This window comes from Suricata suricatta, chromosome 7 (genome assembly GCF_006229205.1).
Source record: "Suricata suricatta isolate VVHF042 chromosome 7, meerkat_22Aug2017_6uvM2_HiC, whole genome shotgun sequence".
Classification (NCBI taxonomy): domain Eukaryota; kingdom Metazoa; phylum Chordata; class Mammalia; order Carnivora; family Herpestidae; genus Suricata; species Suricata suricatta.
The window spans coordinates 22,938,219-22,957,651 of record NC_043706.1 but is presented as its reverse complement, the minus strand read 5'-3'; the positions used below and the strand labels follow the sequence as shown (position 1 = coordinate 22,957,651).

General features: G+C 43.8%; 1 protein-coding gene across 2 annotated transcripts in view; it reads right to left on the bottom strand.

The window, feature by feature from the left end:
* The window catches only part of LYRM4 (LYR motif containing 4), a 159,004-nt gene that overhangs the window by 7,885 nt on the left and 131,686 nt on the right, over positions 1-19,433 (bottom strand). The gene's annotated exons all lie outside the window — the stretch shown is intronic.

Genomic DNA, 19,433 nt, shown 5'->3' with positions numbered 1-19,433 from the left:
TCTGCTCAACAGCATGACCAGATGCCCGGCTTATGTGACTGTCCCAGCGTGATTATTAACAGAGCCTTCTTTCACTCTCAAGGGTCTCCATTTGTGATGATGAGTTATATGGCTGCCCTATGTCTTAAATCTATTGTCAGATTTCTAGGCCATCCCATTGTTTTTCTGCATGTCTGATGTTCAGTTTAAATTTTTTTAAAAAGCCCACCAAAGGACAGCCTCTTTCTTTTGTATCCCAGGCCATGAGAATAAAGGAAACCAAACCATTGTAATGGGGCTCAGAAAACTATGGTCTCAAAGAGCCTGAAGTCATGGGCAGCCAGCAGGGTTCCCATCCGACAAGCACGCTGTCCCCTCTGCAGGCATGAGTCCTTTGTTGAACCAATATACGTGTAAGGCAGTGGTTGCTAACAAGACTGCGCCTCAGATCCATGGGCTAGCTTCCAAGCATACACATGGCTGGGCCCCACTCATGGAGGTTCTCATTAGGGAGGTGTATGGCACTGTTCTCTTGCTTCTGATTGGCACCCCTGAGTGAGGAAGCAGCACACATATAAGCGGATTTGGGCTCGGCATTTATTATTAATATTTAAAAATTATCAGTTTTTTTCCTAATGGGTGAATACTTTTCCAAAAAACAAACAAAAAACCTGGGTTGATATTTACCCACCAGGTGCTCTCTGGGCATAGCCCTTCCAGAAGGTATGACCATGGACTATGAGACCAGGCCGGGGCGGGGAGGGGTCTCTGTACCTCAGTATCATTCTAGGATGCCACACTGTTTATTTTTTTAATAATTTTTTCAATGTTTATTTATTTTTCAGAGCGAGACAGAGAGAGAGAGAGAGGGAGAGAGAGAGAGAGAGAGAGAGAGAGAGAGAGAGAGAGAGAGAGAGAGAGAGAATCTAAAGCAGGCTCCAGACTCTGGGCTGTCAGCAGAAAATCTGATGCGGCGCCCCAACTCATCAACAGTGAGATCATGACCCGAGCTGACGTTGGATGTTTAACCGACTGAGCCAGCCAGGCGCCCCTAGGATACCACACTGTTAATGAAGGCCAGGGGGTCCTCCTACATCTGTTCTTTAGAGGGACTGGGTGTTTGAGGATGATTCCTTCCTGCTAGTCTGGACCACTGCTCAGGGTGAGCAGACGGGTATAAAACGGGAGATAGGTTTACTGTATCCAGAGTCTCCCGCACCTGCCCCCGCAGCAGAGCTGACCACGTGGGGTCACGGGATACAAACGCTGTGCTGGCCGCTGAGGGGTGTCCTGGAGGTGGCGGTGAGGCACTGCACAGCTGCAAGATGAAAGCATCCACAGGGCAAGCACACCCTGTTGCACGTCAGCACCCTGGCAGCTCAGTCATTGAGCCCTTCTTGGAACCGGACAGAACTCAGGACCCAAACATCACGTCAGAGTGAAACCTGGCACTTTCCTGCGGCGGTGACAGAGCCCAGGCAAACTGCCAGAGGTGCTGGTCTTCCTGCGTGGAGCTCAGCTGCACCTCAGTCCCTGAACCCAGGGCCTCAGGTCACCAAATCCATAACAAGGCCAGGATCCTGGCACCACTATAATTAGTGACAAGGTGATGCAAGCTGCAAGGTGACTCCTGGGATGGTGCCGGACCAGCAAGTTCTCGACTGTGTGCTTATCACTTGTTTGAAGAATATCCTTGACATGCTCTGTGGGGTGATCAGGTGTTATTTTATCCCTTTGAAAACCCTTTTGCAGGGCTAGCTTGATTCAATTCTGATTTTACACTTTCTTTAAGCAAATATAACTGAGAAGGTAAGGGTGGCCAAAAAAAAAATAAAAGAGAGAGAGAGAGAAAGAAAGACGAATACAGAGTTAGACGATTACCCACTACTTTGGACAACTATTTCTAGAGACTTGCGGATTGGCTGTATTTCACTTGGTTTGGCTTCATCTTGCTCTTTAGAAGGTTGACGGCAGCACACCTGGTCAGCGGTACAGAGCATGGTCACTCACACAACTTGGATTGATTTTATAAGTTCTTCACTTTGTGGGCTTCCAGGTTTGGGGGGACAGCATTATTTGAGGCACCTGTTGCTGTAACAGATTCACAATGTCCAGGACAATGAACACAGCAGATCCAACCAGACTTGAGGTTATAATGCCAAAGAAAAGGCACTCAACGCTGAAGTTTCCAGAGTATAAACTTGAAGGTGCACTTACTCTTTTCAAAAATTCAGGCTTGTGAAAAGTGTTGATTTACTGGTTTCTTTTAAAAACAGGGTAAGTCTGGGGCTCACTTGGTTGAGCGTCTGACTTCAGCTCAGGTCATGATCTCACAGTTCGTGAGTCTGAGCCCTGCATTGGACTTACAGCTGTCAGTGCAGAGCCTGCTTCAGGTCTTCTGTCCCTCTCTCTGCCCCTACCCAACTTGCACGTGTGCTCTCTCTCAAAAATAAGTAAATCTTAAAAAAAGACAAAACAGGATAAGTTTGATGCCTTTTGGTGTTAAGAAGTCAGGAATGACCAAGCGTCCCCACTGAGACAACGCGCATTCCTTCCCCGGCTGCGCTCACACCTCTTACAGGCCCAGGTTTGCCAGAACAGTTTCTCTGCCACAATGCCATGCCCAGCAGCTTCTGATGGAACACCGTGACAGTTGCCCTACCTCCACTCCACCAGCCGAAGCCCGGCTCATGCAAGACTTGGTGGGAAATAGATACAAACAGGAATGCAAGTCCACACTTTTTCCTACAACTTGCCTTTTTTCAAGCTCGGCATCTTTCTGTGTCAGGACACAAATCTACTTTCTTTCAAACAGCTGCCTTGAATTCCTTTGCACCCATCCCCATGGGGACCTGCCATGTCAGATCCAGGGACATTAGAACAGATGGTCAACAGCATCTTACTTTCCCAGGGCTTGGGGACCTTCTGGGAATGATATTAAACCTTAAGCAACACTGGGGTCAGACATATATCGATACATTTGCCTAGCTGGCTCTCTTCTGTCCTTTCCCATCCAGAAGTCACGTTGAAAGGTATACTGTAACGGATATGAGAGAAAAACACCAGTGTGAACTAAACACCTAAGAGATAGCATTGGGCCCAAATGCACTAAGAAGCTATGCTTGCCCGGCCTCCAACCGGCTTGCTTCCCCATCCACCTCAGTTTCTCCTGAAGCCCAATAGCTGTGCTCCTGGAAGCACCCTTAAAACTGGTTGGGGAAAGCTGGCGGGGGGAGCTGGGACAAGGGGCATCAGCAGTGATGGGCAGTAAGGAACGGGCAGTCAGTGGACATGGCTCACGTCTATAGATCCTAATCCTGAACCCATAGTCACCAGCTTCCACAGGACCCCCAAGTTGGTAGGGTTCAGGAGACACTTACATAAACATGTAAGGATTCTTAGGAGTGTCTGGGGGAAGGGGACTGCTAGGAAATACAGTCTCTGTTGGCCAGGGGACAGGGCAAAGCTGACAGTCAGCCAGTATACGCCAGACTGGTTAAAACGTTGAATGACTTCCACACTGTTGGTAACTGACTCCTCAGGGGCCCTCCCTCCTCTATGTCTGGACCTCACACTTAGAGTCCTCCCTCCCTCCTCCCACCTCCGGGATGGAATGCTTGGATCTCACACTCAGGGTCCTGTCTGGCTTGGTGGGTTGTTATCCTGCTCTGGCTTGGCCAGCTTTCAGTCTGATGGTCAAGGCCTATGGCATACTGGCAGTTAAACACTGAATATTACCTATAGGGTAGTGGCTTTGGAGAAGAAATTTGGGCCACATAGTATGCATAGTGAACACAGGCCACTCCTGATCATAAAAATCACATTTTCTTGTTTCTTCTTGGCATTCTACAAGAGAAGAGTGCATTTTCCTCCAGAAAGTTATTCTTGGTGAGGGAGGAGGGGAAGGCCAGAACCTAAAGCCTGAAATGACAGCATGAGACAGGAGGCTGGAGCTTCTCTTCTTGCCAGTCCAGTGTGGTGGCTCCTTGGTATTCCTCAGCACTCACAGGGTCAAGGAGAGGGCAGAGGGGCTGTGTGTCTTACCAAGCTCACTTCCCTGATCCTTGGGGCTTTAGCAGGACACGGGGGACTTGCCCTCAGCTTATACAACCTCTGTGCTGTCCCTGAAGCCCAGTTACTGACAGTACCTTCCAATGATAAACCCGGGAAGCCAAACATTGACACCAGAAGGGCTCTACCAAGCCTCAAACAGAAGCACCAATTCCAATATCGGCGCATCTTTTCTTTGACCCCGCGGCTGTGCCCACTACTGCTCTCTACCGTGTAGCTGACAGTCTGGATTTCTGGGGCTTGCCGCAAATGGATGTGCCCCGGTGGAGGAAACAACCAGTCCCTAAATAACCTGCCGAGGGAATCAGCAGTCAAGAAGTCCACTACAGTTTGTCTCCCCGACAGGGGGAAAGAGCCAGGCTCTGAATCACAAGACACATTCACCCTGCCAGCATTCAGTGGTGGCCAGGACACGTGGCTCTCCTGCCCCAGAGCGGGAGGGCTGCAGTGGCCGATCTGCGTTTTAGGGAGCTGCAGCAAGACCACACTCCGCCTGCCTCTCTCCGTGGCCTCCTGGCTTCCCCAGGAAGGCAACAACCCAGACGAGTCCCCTGCAGCCTCCTTCCACCTGCCCTGAGCAAACAGTCGCGATGGGAGATCCCGTGCGCAAATAGCAGTTTTTCCCTTTCACGATACAGACCCCTTCAGTGTGGTCATCCCACCAGCAAGGGGGCGAGTGCAGGGAACTGACCTTCCTGCCCCAATAGTCTGCCACGGCAGATTTGAGAAAGGGCCCCTGACCATTCTCTTCTGTTAGGGCATCTGCGACCCAGCCTTTTCTCCCACTTTGCTTCAATGAAATTGTACTACAGCCGATTCCTAAAGACCCCTGAAGAGGGATAGCCTCAGGGGGGGTTGGGTGTCCGACTCTTGGTTTCACTCAGGTCATGACCTCACAGTTTCATGTGTCTGAGACCCGCATTGGACTCTGTGCTGACGGTGCGGAGCCTGCTTGAGATTCTCTGTCTCCCGCTCTCTCTGTCCCTCCCCCACTTGCTCTGTCTCTCTCAAAACAAGTAAGTTAAAAAAAAAACTTTATTAAAAAAAAGACTGGACAGCCTCAGACGCTGCATTGTAATAATTGTGGTGACAGCTAATATCTGTCTAGCGTCTAGCACTTTACAGTTTGCCAAGTATCTGCACACATCACTGGCTTGTCTGACCCTCGTATGTAGAGCAGACGTCATCGTCTCTGTGTTAAAGAGACCAAGGGTCAAAGGGGCAAACTTAGTTTATCCAATATCACAGGGTTAATACATATGACTCTGAGTTTTACCAAGCTCTGAATTCTAATCCTTTAAATCTCAGTGTATTCTGTGAGTGGTGTGTTTTTAACACTATTAAATTAAAAAAAAAAACCAACCATAATCCCCCCACACCAAAATCACCTTTATTTTTATTTCTGCACACCCCTTTTTTGTCATGTTTATATGTGAAGAACTAAGAGTCACTGTTTCCACCCTGTTACGGGCACATACCTTTGGAGTTCCTAATCCAGAATCCTGACATCAGACACCGGCCCCCGTGTTTCTGCACTGTCTTCACAACCGTGCTTTGTAAACAGTGCATTTCAGCACATCTTGTGTCAGCCTCCCTTTCAGCAGCTCAGCTGAAAACATGATCGATTCTAGGATAAAGGTCTTTAACTTCCCCCTACCTCCTTTTTAAAAATTTTGGAGAAGAGACTTTTTTTCCCTAGAAAACATATTATTACTTTGATGAGTCATGGGTCTTTTGCCTCTTTTTTTTTTTTGTACTCTTTCCTCCCCCCACCTTCATCTGACTGGACTGAAAATAGGACTTTAGAAATGCGCAGAATCGTGTGTCCCTCATGGATGGGATCCCTGAGAGAATGCTCTCAGTTCAGGGATATGGGGATGCACTTTAAATCACTACTATGACTGCCCGAAGGCAGTTATTTTGTGAAGAACACACTTTGCCTGGAGGTTGGGATCCCTGTGCCTAGGGGGTTCTCCCGGCCTGACCCCCCTCCCCGCCCCTGTCCTAGCCCAGCTCCCCCACGGTAGGACACGCCTCCTGTGCTGGCAAGGCTTCTCAAACTCGAGTGTCTGTCTATGCGTTGACCAGAGGGCTCTTTGCCAGCCCCCAAAGATTATGAGTTAGCAGATGTGGGATGAGGCTCAGACCATGTTTGGAAAAGTGCTCTGTGGACTCACAGGGCCTTCTGTTCTGTCGCAGCACCAGTCACGCTGCACTGCCTTTATATTTTATGTAGTTTATGTGTCGTTTGTCTCTGACGCCGGGCTGTGAGCTACTTGAAGTCAGGGGCTGTGTCTGTTTCATGTCCCTTGCGCCCAGCACTCTGTGTTACCTTCCTTCCCATCCTCCTAAGGAAGCTATATTTTCGTAAGAGTCTGGAAGCTAGTCCTCACCACATGGTCCCTGCTGATGTGGTTGGCAGAGACACGGGAGAAGAAAGGGTGAGACCCTTGTCCTACCTCAGTCCACCACACACAGCTGCTAGGATCATCTCTCTCTGATATGAAGCCTTGGCATGGAAACCTCTGTGGTTTCTTTACTGACTCCTGTTGAATCCTCACCCCCTGGCTTAGCTCTAGGACCTCCACCAACTCCTCTCCTTTCAGAGCAACTGGGAGCAGCCAGTCACTTGCTTTTGTTGCCTAAACATGGAACCTTGGGTCTATGCAGTCAGGGTCTGAGCCCACGAACCAGTCTGGGTGCTGCATCCCCATTAGCCATCCCCAGTGCTTAGCAATGTCTGTTGAACGGATGAATCCCTGGAGGAGGCACTTGTCCAAGGTCTCAGGCAAGCCCTGCAGAAGCGGAGAAGAAACCAGCACCGAGTGTGGTCACCAGCAAAAGCCACGTCTGGCAGAGGACGGCTTCTTCCTTAGGCAGCCCCTCTTGGGAGCCTGCTGTTTAGGAATAAGATGTTTTAGCTATATTCCTTTCAACTAGAGAAATTCCATCATCTGAGGTAGTCAGCTGTTATTTTAGAAAGAGTATAACTTGAAGGCTTTGATGATGGTCCTGTGATAAATCAAAGTTGCACTCTGGATTTTCATTTTGACCCTAGGGTCCCAAATGTCACCTGCTAGAAGTACCTTTTCCTCTAGATAGACTTCTAATTTGCATTTGGGTTCAAGTAAGGTGGATGATGCATTTCTGTCATCAAGATAAAAGAGGTCCTGGGGTGCCTGGGTGGCTCAGTTGGTTAAGTGACCGACTCTTGATTTTGGGTTGGGTTCATGAGATCGGCGAGCCCCATATCAGTCTCTGAACTGACAGAGAGGAGCCGGCGTGGGATCCTCTCTCGCTGTCTGCCCCCCCCCTGCTTGCATGCTTGTCCTTCCTTCCCTCTTTCCTTCCTTCCTTTTTAAAGTTCATTTTATTTTTTTAATTTTAATTTTACTTTTTTAATGTTTTATTTATTTTTGAGAAAGAAAGAGAACATGAGCAGGAGAGGGGCAGAGAGAGAGGTAGACACAGAATCTGAAGCAGGCTCCAGGCTCTGAGCTAGCTGTCAGCACAGAGCCTGACACAGGGCTCGAACCCACGAACTGTGAGATCATGACCTGAGCTGAAGTTGGATGCTTTAACTGACCGAGCCACCCAGGTGCCCTTCTTTCTTTTGAAATAAGTAAATAAACATGAAAAAAATTAAAGAGCTAAAGTTAAAAAAAAAATAGATGAACGGACCCTGACACTGAATTCAACCTGACAACATGGCCCAGATGGTGGGATAAGCCTCTCTTTTTGAGCAGTTTGCATGAAGATCTCACCTTTCTCCTTTCCTTTCCACTCAGTTTCTTAGAGTGACATGTCCCTGTCATTTAGCTTTGGGAATCTATTATAGAAAACCCCAAATTTGACCTTTTCAGATTTCCTTTATTTTTTGATAGAAATATCCCACACTCCTGTAATACACAATGAAAGAAAACCCAGGGCTGTGAGAATACAAGGAAGAACGTGATAAACGCTGATTATGTCCTTAGCCATTTGGTAGTGACCACGACACGGCCAGGCCACTAGCACTAACTCATTCTGATGTTTGGGGGGAACGGAGACAAATCCTCTGAGACCACAGGGAGATTAGCAGTGTAGCTGCTAGAAATGTTCAGCTATTTGAAGAATGTAAACAGGCAGATATGGCCAAGGGAAATGGAAAAAAAATTAAAGCACAGTGCAAAATGATTTTGTGCAGCAATTCCACTCCTGGGCATATGATTAAGAAAAATGAGAATGTATGTCTACACGAAAAGGTGTACAAGAATGAGCAGTATTCACAATTTCAAAAAGATGGAGACAACCTATTAACCGATGAACGGATAAACAAAATGTCGTAGATCCAAACAATGGATCGGCGTAGCGGAATATTATCGAGCCATAAAAAAACCTGAGCATTGATACAAGCTGCACCACGCATGACTTGTGAAAAGGTTATTCTAAATGAAAGAAGTTAGACACATAAAGCCACATATTCTATGAGTCCATACATATGAAATGTTCAGGAGAGGGAAATTCATAGAGAGAGGAAGAAGGCTGGTGGTCGGTGGTGGCTGGGTGAATAGGAGAGGGTGTAGAGACTCCCGAGGGGTATGAGGTTCCTTTCTGCGGTGCTGAAAGGTTCTAAAAGGGGTCAAGCTGGTGGATGTTTACATAACTCTTCATATACTAAAATCCCCTGATTATATACTTCAAATGGCTGAAAAGCACGGTATATGCATCTCAATAAATATGTTAAGATATGTTGAAAAAGACATTAAAGATTGTGTTTATAGCCCCAATACTGTCTATACTTATGCTGTTCAATTGGCCATGTGGCCACTTGACACATGAAATACGGTTAATGCAAATTGAGATGTTCTGTAAGTAAAAAATACACACTGGGTTTCAAAGACTTAATAAGGAAAAAAGAACACAAAATATCTTATTAATATTTTTTTGTATTATGTGTTGAAAGGACAGTATTCTAGACACACCAAGTTAAAGAAAAATATATTATTAGAATTAATTTTTTCAGTTTTTTTCAGTGTTGTTAATGTGGATACTAGAAAATTTAAAATTATACATGTGCCTTGAATTTATGGCTATTTCTATAGAAGAGTGGTGGTCTATATTATCTTTAAAAAAAGTTCTATTTATTTATTTGTTTGTTTTTAGTGGGCTTAAAAATCATGGTAAAAATATATTTTACTGCATTAAAAGGTACCACTTTAACCAGTTTTATTTTGAATGCTTTAAATAATTTTTTAAGTTTATTTATTATTGAGAGAGAGAGAACACAAACTGGGGAGAGGCAGAGAGAGAGGGAGACACAGAATCCAAAGCAAGCTCCAGGCTCTGAGCTGTCAGCACAGAACCTGACACGGGGCTCGAACCCATGAGCTGTGAGATCATGACCCGATCTGATTGAGCCACCCAGGAGCCCCAACCCCCTTTTTATTTTGAAATAAATATATATTCACAGGAAGTTGCAAACAGGGAGATGCCTGGGGGACTCAGTCAGTTAAACGTCAAGACTCTTAACATTGGCTCAGGTTATGATTTCACAGTTTGTGAGATGGAGCCCCTCATCAAGCCCCACGTTTGACAGCACAGAGCCTACTTGGGATTGTCTCTCTCTCTCTGCCCTGCCCTCCCTCAAAATAAAAAAATAAACATTAAAAAAAAAGTAGTACAGAGAGGTACTGTGTACCCTTTACCCTATTTCTCCCAAAGGTAGCATTTTACTGAACTTCAGCGTAAAACTAAATCCAGGAAACTGACAGTTACACCTGCCATTTAAATTTGTTTGGTGTAAGACTAAACAACCCTTGGTGAGGCAGACATGCGACAGGAAATGGCATCTTAAAGTTACTGAGCATCTAAAAAATATGCACTACTCCTGTTGGAATAAAAAATCAAGTGGAAATTTAAAGTTAGATTTCTAGTTGTCTGCACAGAAATATTTTATAGAACCTATCGATGTGAAGAGAGCCACAGAGACTACATTCATAATCTGGGGGCGGGATGCTGATCTCCAGCTTCCCCTGGTTGATGGTGGGGGTGGCACACTGCACAGCCACTGAATTTGTTGCAAAATAAGGGTACCTTATGGCCTTGTCGGTACAAGTCGCTTCTCAACCTCACCAATCACAAGGGGCTAAATTAAGCGTCAGGCTTGATCGTGGCTGAGCACACTTCCTTGCGGAAAGTCAAAGTTACGAGGCTGCCTGGCTGGCTGACGGCAGATAAAAAGGAACCACCCTTGTCTTTCCCTTTTCAGGGAAAGAAATCATACCTGAAGATTTCAGAGGCCACTTTCCACAAACTGACGGTCACAATAAATACATGTGGAGATTATGCCCCCTCCAATTTCTCCCCACAATTGTTCTGTGACTTTGTCTTATGGGCCCTCTGTTTTTTGTCTTCCTCTCTGCCCACACTTGATGTTCTTACACAGCTTTGGATATGAACTACTATGTGGGGGCCGACCAAGTTCATCCATCTTGCTTTTTACTTACATGTCTCAGGGAGGCCCCATCTCTCCCGTGTGACAAGGTTTATTTTATTTTTTAATTTGTTTTTAAAGAGGGAAATCTAAGACATGATTTTTAAATTTTTAAAAATGTTTATTTATTTCTGGGAGAGAGAGACAGAGTGTGAGCAGAGGAGGGGCAGAGAGAAAGGAAGACAGAGAATCCTAAGCAGGCTCCAGGTTCTGAGCTGTCAGCACAAGGTCTGCTGAGGGGCTCAAACTCACAGACCGTGAGATCATGACCCGAGGTGAAATCACAAGTCAGACACTTACCCCACTGGGCCACCCAGGTGCCCCTCAAAGAATATATTTTAACAAAACTTGTCCACAAAATATTTATAAACATTACTGTTTTACAAACATTGATCTAGGAGTTGGCCAAAGAAAAATCTTAAAGAAGTTTTCCATTTCTCAGGTGAAATTAATTTTCATTAGGTTTTCAAATTAGCTGCTATAGAGCTGCCCATACCTTCTCTTATGGCATATCCTTAATATATAATCATTAAAAGTGACATCATACAAGAATATTTAATGATCTGGAAAATACATTTGAAAGGGAAAAAAAGAGGTATAAACCATAATTGAAAGGCAATCAATCATTCAATGTCTTGGCCTCATAACTTTATCCCTAACTTACACCTTTATTTCAAGTAGTTATGGATCCCCAACTGATAGATCAGAATTTACCTAAATCGTAACCTGGTTTAAGCCTAAGCAAGCTTCCCTGACTGCACAAAACTCTTGTGGCTTTCAGGACACTGCCACAGTAAAGAGCGAAGGCACTTCTGCATCTTGTCTCCACCTAACCCTCCTGCCCTTCAGGGATTAGAGTTTGACGATCACTTGCTTTACCTACTTAGCAACATGTATTTAGGAAAGTAACGTTCACTGGGCAGATGCCAGGTTTAGATGCTTTACTTAGTCTCTCAGTTAAATTTTACAAATATCTTGTACAATACGTAATGCCCACATAAATCTTACAGATGAGTACACAGAATCCGAGAAATTCATTAGCCAGTCTACATTTTCACAACCGGTAAATGAATTCTAGAGAGTCACCATATGCATTCCAGGTCTTCTGACTCAACATCTATGACCCTCTTTTCTTTTTTTTGAAATATTCACAACCAAGCTTTATTACTGTATTAGAGCTGAACAAGCAGATGAAAGGGCAGGGCATGGAAGGGGGGAAGTAGGGCCTGCTTTTGGGCTGAAGAACCTCGAAAGGTTGCTGGTGAGGGGAATTTGGTCCCAAGCCAAATCTATGATCTTTTACAATACACATCCTCGGGATGAATGTCTCCTATTCTTTCTAATTAATATCCTAAAATGGAAATCCCATGTTGTTCAAACACAAGAGTCCTTCGGTCACTGAGGCTGGGCTACAAAAGGCTGGGAAAGAGGGAGATTTCGTTTCCTGGTTAATTTGTAGTTTTCCGTCAGGGGCACATCGCAGCCACATCGTTCTCAGAAACAAGAGTTGAGGATGTTAACAGAGTAACGCCGAGCACAGAAAATCACAGGCCATCCATCTCTTGGATCTCTTAAAGAACTCAGCTTTGTGAAGCTCCACGGGGAGCAACAAGCCACTTGCCCAGGGTTGTTGGGTTTATTCAGATTTTGCCAGAAAAGGAAGCTGGCTGAAGCAGGGGACAACTAGAACTCCCGGTCTACATTTAGCCTATTTGCAACTCTGCCAAAGCCGCAGAGCGGGCAGCAGCTGTGGCCTGATACCGAGCTCACGGGAAGCTGAGGAAATGGCGTTTTCCTTCCCGGGGTAGGGAAGCGGGCACTGCTGAGATTCGATAGGACTCTCGAATAGGACTGAGGGTAGGGCGAGCCCTCCCTGGATCACAAGGGTGACAAGAGAAAGTTCACTTCCCTCCCTCAGGCGTCAGTGGGGGTTATCTGGCCTCTTGTCCCTCAGTTTTCCCAAGAAGTGGCCAGGACAGCACCAGCTTTGGCAGGGTGTGTGCTGTGAGACAGAGGGGCCGCTTGGTCAGGGTGCTGCCACCTCAGGGGCCATGCTGAGGTTTTATGGCAGTTACAAATGCAGGGCTTTTCCCCCTTTTATTTAAAAAAAAAAAAACAACCAAGGTCATGGGGTGCCTGGGTGGCTCAGTCAATTAAGCACCTGACTCTTGATTTCAGCTCAGGTCATGATCTCATGGTTTGTGAGTTTGAGCCTCACGTTGGACTCCGCGCTAAGTGTGGAACCTGCTTGGGATTTTCTCTCCCCCAATCCCCCACTCTACCCTTCCCCTGCTCACACTGTCTCGCAAAATAAATACACATTAAAACAAACCCAAAACCAAAACCAAGGTCGAATCACTATTTTGTATACCCAAGATACTGTATGTCAACAATGCTTCAATAATAAAAGTAAAAAACAAAAACAACCACACAAAACCCAACCAAGTCAATGCAAGACGATCTTTTTCTTCTCTGGCTTTTCAAAGTTTATTTTCTAAAAAAAGAGACATTTTGCGTGACTCTAGGCAGCGATTTCTGACAGCATCTGCTGACTATAGGAGCCGAAAAGACACAGCTATTCCCAAGAACAAGTGAGCAGACTGGCACAAACTTAAATATACCACACCTCCACCACCACCTACGAAGAAAGCTTAAAATCCAGCTTCTATCAGTGATTCCAAACCTTGGCTGTGCAGTGGCATCCCTTGGAGAGTGTCAGAATAGTCTCTCTCTCTCTCTCTCTTTTTGTTTTTTAAGTAGGCTTCATGCCCAGTGCGCAGCCCAATGCAAGGCCCAAACTCACGACCCTGAGATCGAAGCCCTTAGCTGAGATCAAGAGTCAGATGCTCAACTGGCGCCCCAAGCATTAGAATATTCTGATGTTTGGGTCACACTTAAGGTGATTATGATTTACTTGGCCTGAAAAAATTGTGGTCAAATATATAAAGTAAAACTCTTAACTTAAACCACTCTAAAGTGTACATTAATGACACAGTGTTGTACAACCACGACCACTGTCTTGCCCCATACCCATGAAATAGTCACTCACCATCCCCTCCGTTCAGTCTCTGGCAACCACTAACCTATTTGATGTCTCTGTGGATTTCTCTATTCTGGATATTTCATATACGTGGAACCATAAGATGTATGGCCCTTGTGTCTGGTTCTTTAACTTAACAAGTTTTCCAGGCTTATCCAGGTTGAAGCATGTATCAGTATTTCATTAATTTTCCATTAATGGAATGGATTCCATTGTATGGATATACTGTATTTTGTCTATCCATTCTTCAGCTGCAGGACAGCTGGGTTGTTTCCACCTTATGGCTGTTGTGAATAATGGTGCTTTGAACATTTGTGTAGAAGTTTTTGTTTGAACACCTGTTTCAATAATTTTGCTGGGTCACCATGAGAATTTTACGTTTAACTTATTTAGGAACTGCCAAACTATTTCTACACATGTCAGGATTTTTAAAAGCTCTCCAGGTGAGTCTAACATCTTGCCAAGGTTAAGAACCTAGCTGGTTGAGATCCAATTACCAATTTTTATATGAGGTAAGTGACAAAACAGAGATGCAATCAGCAAAATCCAGACTTAAGAACCTACTTCTTTAGCAAATGATATACAAGGAAGACAAGAGTGAGGAAAACAAGGATGTACGCAGAACCTATACATTAAAGGAAATTTAAGACATACATCGTCCAGGGGTGCCTGCGTGGCTCAGTTGGTTAAGCATCTGCCTTCAGCTTTGGTCGTGATCTTGCGGTTCGTGGGTCTGAGCCCCCACTAGGACTCTGCTGTCAACACAGAGTCTGTCAGCTCTTCTGTCCCCTCTCTCTCTGTCCCTCTTGTGCTCTCTCTCTCTCAAAAATAAGTAAGTAAACATAAAAAAAAGATACATATCATCCAGAGGTGGATTTGGATCTGAATTCAAACATACATTTAAAAGACTATATAGATGAGACTGTTGTAACTTTAGATACTGTATATTTGATGATATTTAGGAACTACTGTTAATTTGTTAGGCATGATAATAGTATTATATCTGTTAAAAATCTTTTTTGTTTTCATACTAAAATAGTTCATATGAAATATAATTTTTCTCAAAATAACATGGAGAGCCGGGGTGGGCATACAGGTAAAAACCACTGGCCATGAGTATAAGATTATTAAAGGTGGGTGAACAGTACATGGAGCTCATTATACTAATTCTGCATACTTTTTACGTGTTTATATTTTTCCATAGTAAAAATTTAAAAACAAATTTGTATAGCCATTATGGAAAAACAGTATGGGGCGTCCTCAAAATATTAAAAATAGAACTACCATATGATCCAACAATCCCACTTCAGGGTCTATATACAGATGAAATAAAGTCATTATCCCAAAGAGAGACCTGTATGCCTATGTTCAATGAGCATTATTTGACTAGCCAAGACATGGAAACAACCCAAGTGTCCATGAACAGGTGAAGGGATAAAGAAAATGTGTATACAAACACACACATGCACACACACAGAATGTAGTATAATTCAGTCATTAAAAGAAGGAAGTTCTGCCATCTGCATTTTCAAGAACATGCATGAGCCTGAATGACCTTATGCCAAGTGAAACAAGCCAGAAAAAGACAAATACATTATGATCCCATTAAAACAAGTCAAATTCATAGTTGTACACATTCTGGACAACTAATATACAGTATGGTGACTATAATTAATAATAATAAAATGTGCTGAAGAGAGTGATCTCTTCATACACACATACAAAAGGATCACTATGTACGATGATGGATATTTTAATTAGTTTGGCTGTGGTAATCATGTCCCAATTTATGTGTATCAAAATATCATGGTATACACTTAAATACATGCAATTTTTATTTGTTCATCAAACCTTAATAAAGGCTGGGGGAGGGGCACTAGTTAAGAAACAAACAGAAAGTCCTAACCATTGCAAACTAATATACAGGAAAGAATGTAACCAAATGTCTATTTGTTTAAGAAACCTCATCTTTACTTATCTCCTCTCCAGCTAATGACTTTGCTTGGGACTGCGAATGGGCAGCCCATTCACCCCAGCTGTGGCTTTTATGGTAACAGGATTAGTTCCCTAGGTGGGGTTCACTCTGGATGCCTCAGGCCTGGTCTCCTTCCAAGACAAGAATCGTCTGTTAAATTTTCTGGGTGGCTTAGTCAGTTAAGCAGTTAACCCTCTTACTTCAGCTCAGGTCATGGTCTCTGTGCTGACAGCGAGGAGCCTGCTCGCTCGCTCTCTCTCTCTCTCTCTCTCTCTCTCTCTCCTTTCCTCTCTCAAAAAAAACCTCCCGAAACAATAAACTATTAAATTTTCCAGTTGAATCCACTCAAAAGAGCTTTCCTGTTCTAGAATTTGAAATAAACCCGACACTGTACTGTTTTTTTTATTGTGGCAAAATATACATAACATAAAATTTGCCGTTTTAACAATTTTGAAGAGTACACATTCGTTAGTGGCATTAAGTACATTCACAATGTTGTACAAACATGGCCATCATCCATCTCAACCTTTTCATCCCCCCAAACTGAAATTCTGTACCTATTAACCATGAACTCCCCATTCCCCCTTACCCCCGCAACCTCCATTCTACTTTCTGTAAGGATTTCGCCTAAGTGGAGTCCAACAGTATTTGCCCTTTTGTGCCCGGGTTGCTTCACTGAGCATAATGTCTTCAAGGTTCGTCCATGTTGCAGCCTGTGTCAGAATTTCTTTCCTTTTTAAATTTATTTTATTTTAACTTATTTTTTAATTTAAATCAAAGTTAGTGAACATATAGTGTAGTAATGATTTCAGGAGTAGAACTCAGTGATTAATCACTTACATATGACCCCCAAGGCTCATATAGCGACCCCCCCCAATATCCCTCAAGCAACCCTCAGTCTGTTTTCTGTATTTAAGTCTCTTATAGTTTGTATCCCTCTCTATTTGAAACTATTTTTTCCCTTTCCTTCCTCCCATGGTCTTCTGTTAAGTTCCTCAAATTCCACATGAGTGAAAACATGTATGTGTCTTTCTCTGACTGAGATATTTCACTTAGCATAACACCCTCCAGTTCCATTCATGTTGCTGCATATGGCAAGATTTCATTCTTTCTTGTTGCCAAGTAGTATTCCATTGTATGTAGAAACCACATCTCCTTTATCCATTCATCAGCTGATGGACATTTGGGCTCCTTCCATAATTTGGCTATTGTTGATAGTGCTGCTATACACATTGGGGTGCATGTGCCCCTGTGAGTCAGCATTCTTCTATCCTTTGGATAAATTCCGAGTAGTGCTATTGCTGGGACATAGGGTAGATCTATTTTTAATTTTTTGAGGACTGTTTTCCAGAGCGGCTGCACCAGTTTGCATTCCCACCAACAGTGCAAGAGGGTTCCTCGCCAATGTCTGTTGTTTCCTGAGTTGCTAATTTTAGCCACTCTGACTGGTGTGAGGTGGTATCTCGATGTGGTTTTAGTTTGTATTTCCCTGATGATGAGTGATGTTGAGCATCTTTTCATGTGTCTGTTGGCCATAGAATCCATTCATTTTTGATGGACATTTGGGTTGCTTCCACTTTTTGGTGATTATGAATAATGCTGTGAACACTGGTAGACAAACATCTATTTGAGTCCCTGCTCTCAATTCTTTTGGGCATATACCCAGAAGGGGAGTTGTGAGATCACTTGGTAATTCTATTCAGTACTTTAAAAATGAGGTCAATATTCCTCTAAATAAGAACTTGTCCACAGTTTCCTGCTGTCTACTGGAACAGACTGGGATGAGGTGGAGGCTGGAGGGCAGGATAGATAATCTCTGTTGAAAAGCCTGGGCTTTGTCCTACAACAAACTTAAGTTTCCATCTTCACTCTGCCAATCACTAGCTCTGAAACCTTGGTTATATGAATCTTGGAGCCTCAGTTTCCTCACCTACAGAGTATGATACCACCTTACATCATTAGTATTCGGACTGTTTTAGCACAGTGCTCAGCACATAGCATTCAATGTATGGCTTCTGTTAATTAGATTACTTCCACGCCAGTCATCCCTGGTGTTGGCTAGGCAAATGGCACCTACAGCAAGCGGAGTCCCACAGGCTCTAGCCACGGCCCCTTCTGACTGCTTGCTAAACTGTCCTGATGTAATGACAGCTGTAGGAAGATTGGTCCCATTTTACTTCTTGTTATATAGATCTCTGCATAGGAAGGACTGGTTTCTTCCTGGGACCTCTTCTTAACAGTTTAGTGGAGACATAATTCACATACTGTAAAAGATTTCAAAGTATACCATTCCGTGTTTTTAGTATATTGAGCTGTACACCCATCAGCACTATCAATTTTCATTACCCACAGAAGAAACTGTACCTATGAGTTGTTACTCCTCAAACCTCCCATCTTCCCCAGCTCTTGGGAACCGCTTATCACCTTTCTGTTCCTATGGATTTGCTTGTTCCAGACATTTCCTAAGAATGAAATCATGTAATATACATCCTTTCATGTCTGGTGTATATCAGTACTTCATTACTTTTTATGGATAAATATATTCCATTGTATGGATATACCATATTTTGTTTCTCCATGCATCAGTTGATGAGTACTGGGCTGCTTCCATTTTTTGGCTACTGTGAAGAGTGCTGCAGCGAACATTCTGGGTATAACCTTTCTGTGTGGACTTATGTTCTCATTTCTCTGGCGTACATGCCCACAGGTGGGATTGCTGGATCACAGTGCTGCTTCTTTATACGCACAATGTCGAACTGCTGTCTCCATGATCTGTCAGGAGGGCACTAGACCAGCAGAAACTGAACTCCTGGGGACCGCTCCGCTCAGTGACAGCCTTGAAAAGCAGTTCAAGTTTGTAGTTTGTGGTCTTGCAGTGCTGATATATCTTCTTTGAGTTCCTTCTTATGTGAACTCTAGTGTGCTTTATTATTGGCTTTGCTACCTGGCTGGTTAGTCCTCTGTATGTCCACCTATGTTTAAAATCATTTTCCTTGGATGATGCACATTTTAATATCCTGCATCTAACGTCCTATTATTCTTACTCTCAAAAAAGAGAATTCCCGGTCTCTTCTGGGTACCTCCCTCCACTCTAGTCACAAACTAGAGTGAGAGGGGATAGTCTCTGGCCTTGCAAGTTGCCTGAGGGGCCCCAACCAAACTGTCTTCATCAGAAGACATACATATATGTCTTCTTATATATATATATATAAGTCTTAATATATATATATTTAGGTTTATGTATTGTGAGAGAAAAAAAGAAAATGTGCATGTGCTCGGGTATGGGGAAGGGCATGGAGAGAGGGAGAGAGAGAGAATCCCATGCAGTCTCCCTACCAATGCGGGAAGACTTGAAGTCACAATTTGTGAGACCATGACCTGAGCTGAATTCGAGAGCTGGATACTTAACCAACTAAGCCACCCAGGCGCTCTATCAAAATGTATTTTTTAATGCAAGAAAAAACTGTTTTAATTGCAGTATGGTTGACATACAATGTTATGTTAGTTTCAGGTGCGCAGTATAGCGATGTGTCAACTCTACATGTTGTGCTGCGCTCACCACAGGTGTGCTACTCTGTGTCTGCACACAACACTATTATAACACCACTGACTGTATATTCATTCCAGAACTAGAAGCCTTGCTCCACTCCCCTCTGACAATCACTACTTTGTTCTCTGTATTTATGGTTCTATTTCTGCTTTTGAAAATTTCCATTTGTTGTGTTTTTAAAATTCCACATAAAAGGGTAATCATATGGTATTTGTCTTTCTCTGTTGGACTTATTTCACTTAGGATAGTACCTTCTAGCTCCATTCATGTTGTCACAAAAGGCAAGATCTCATTACGTTTCTATAGCTGAGTAATAGTCCATCATATAGATATACCACATCTT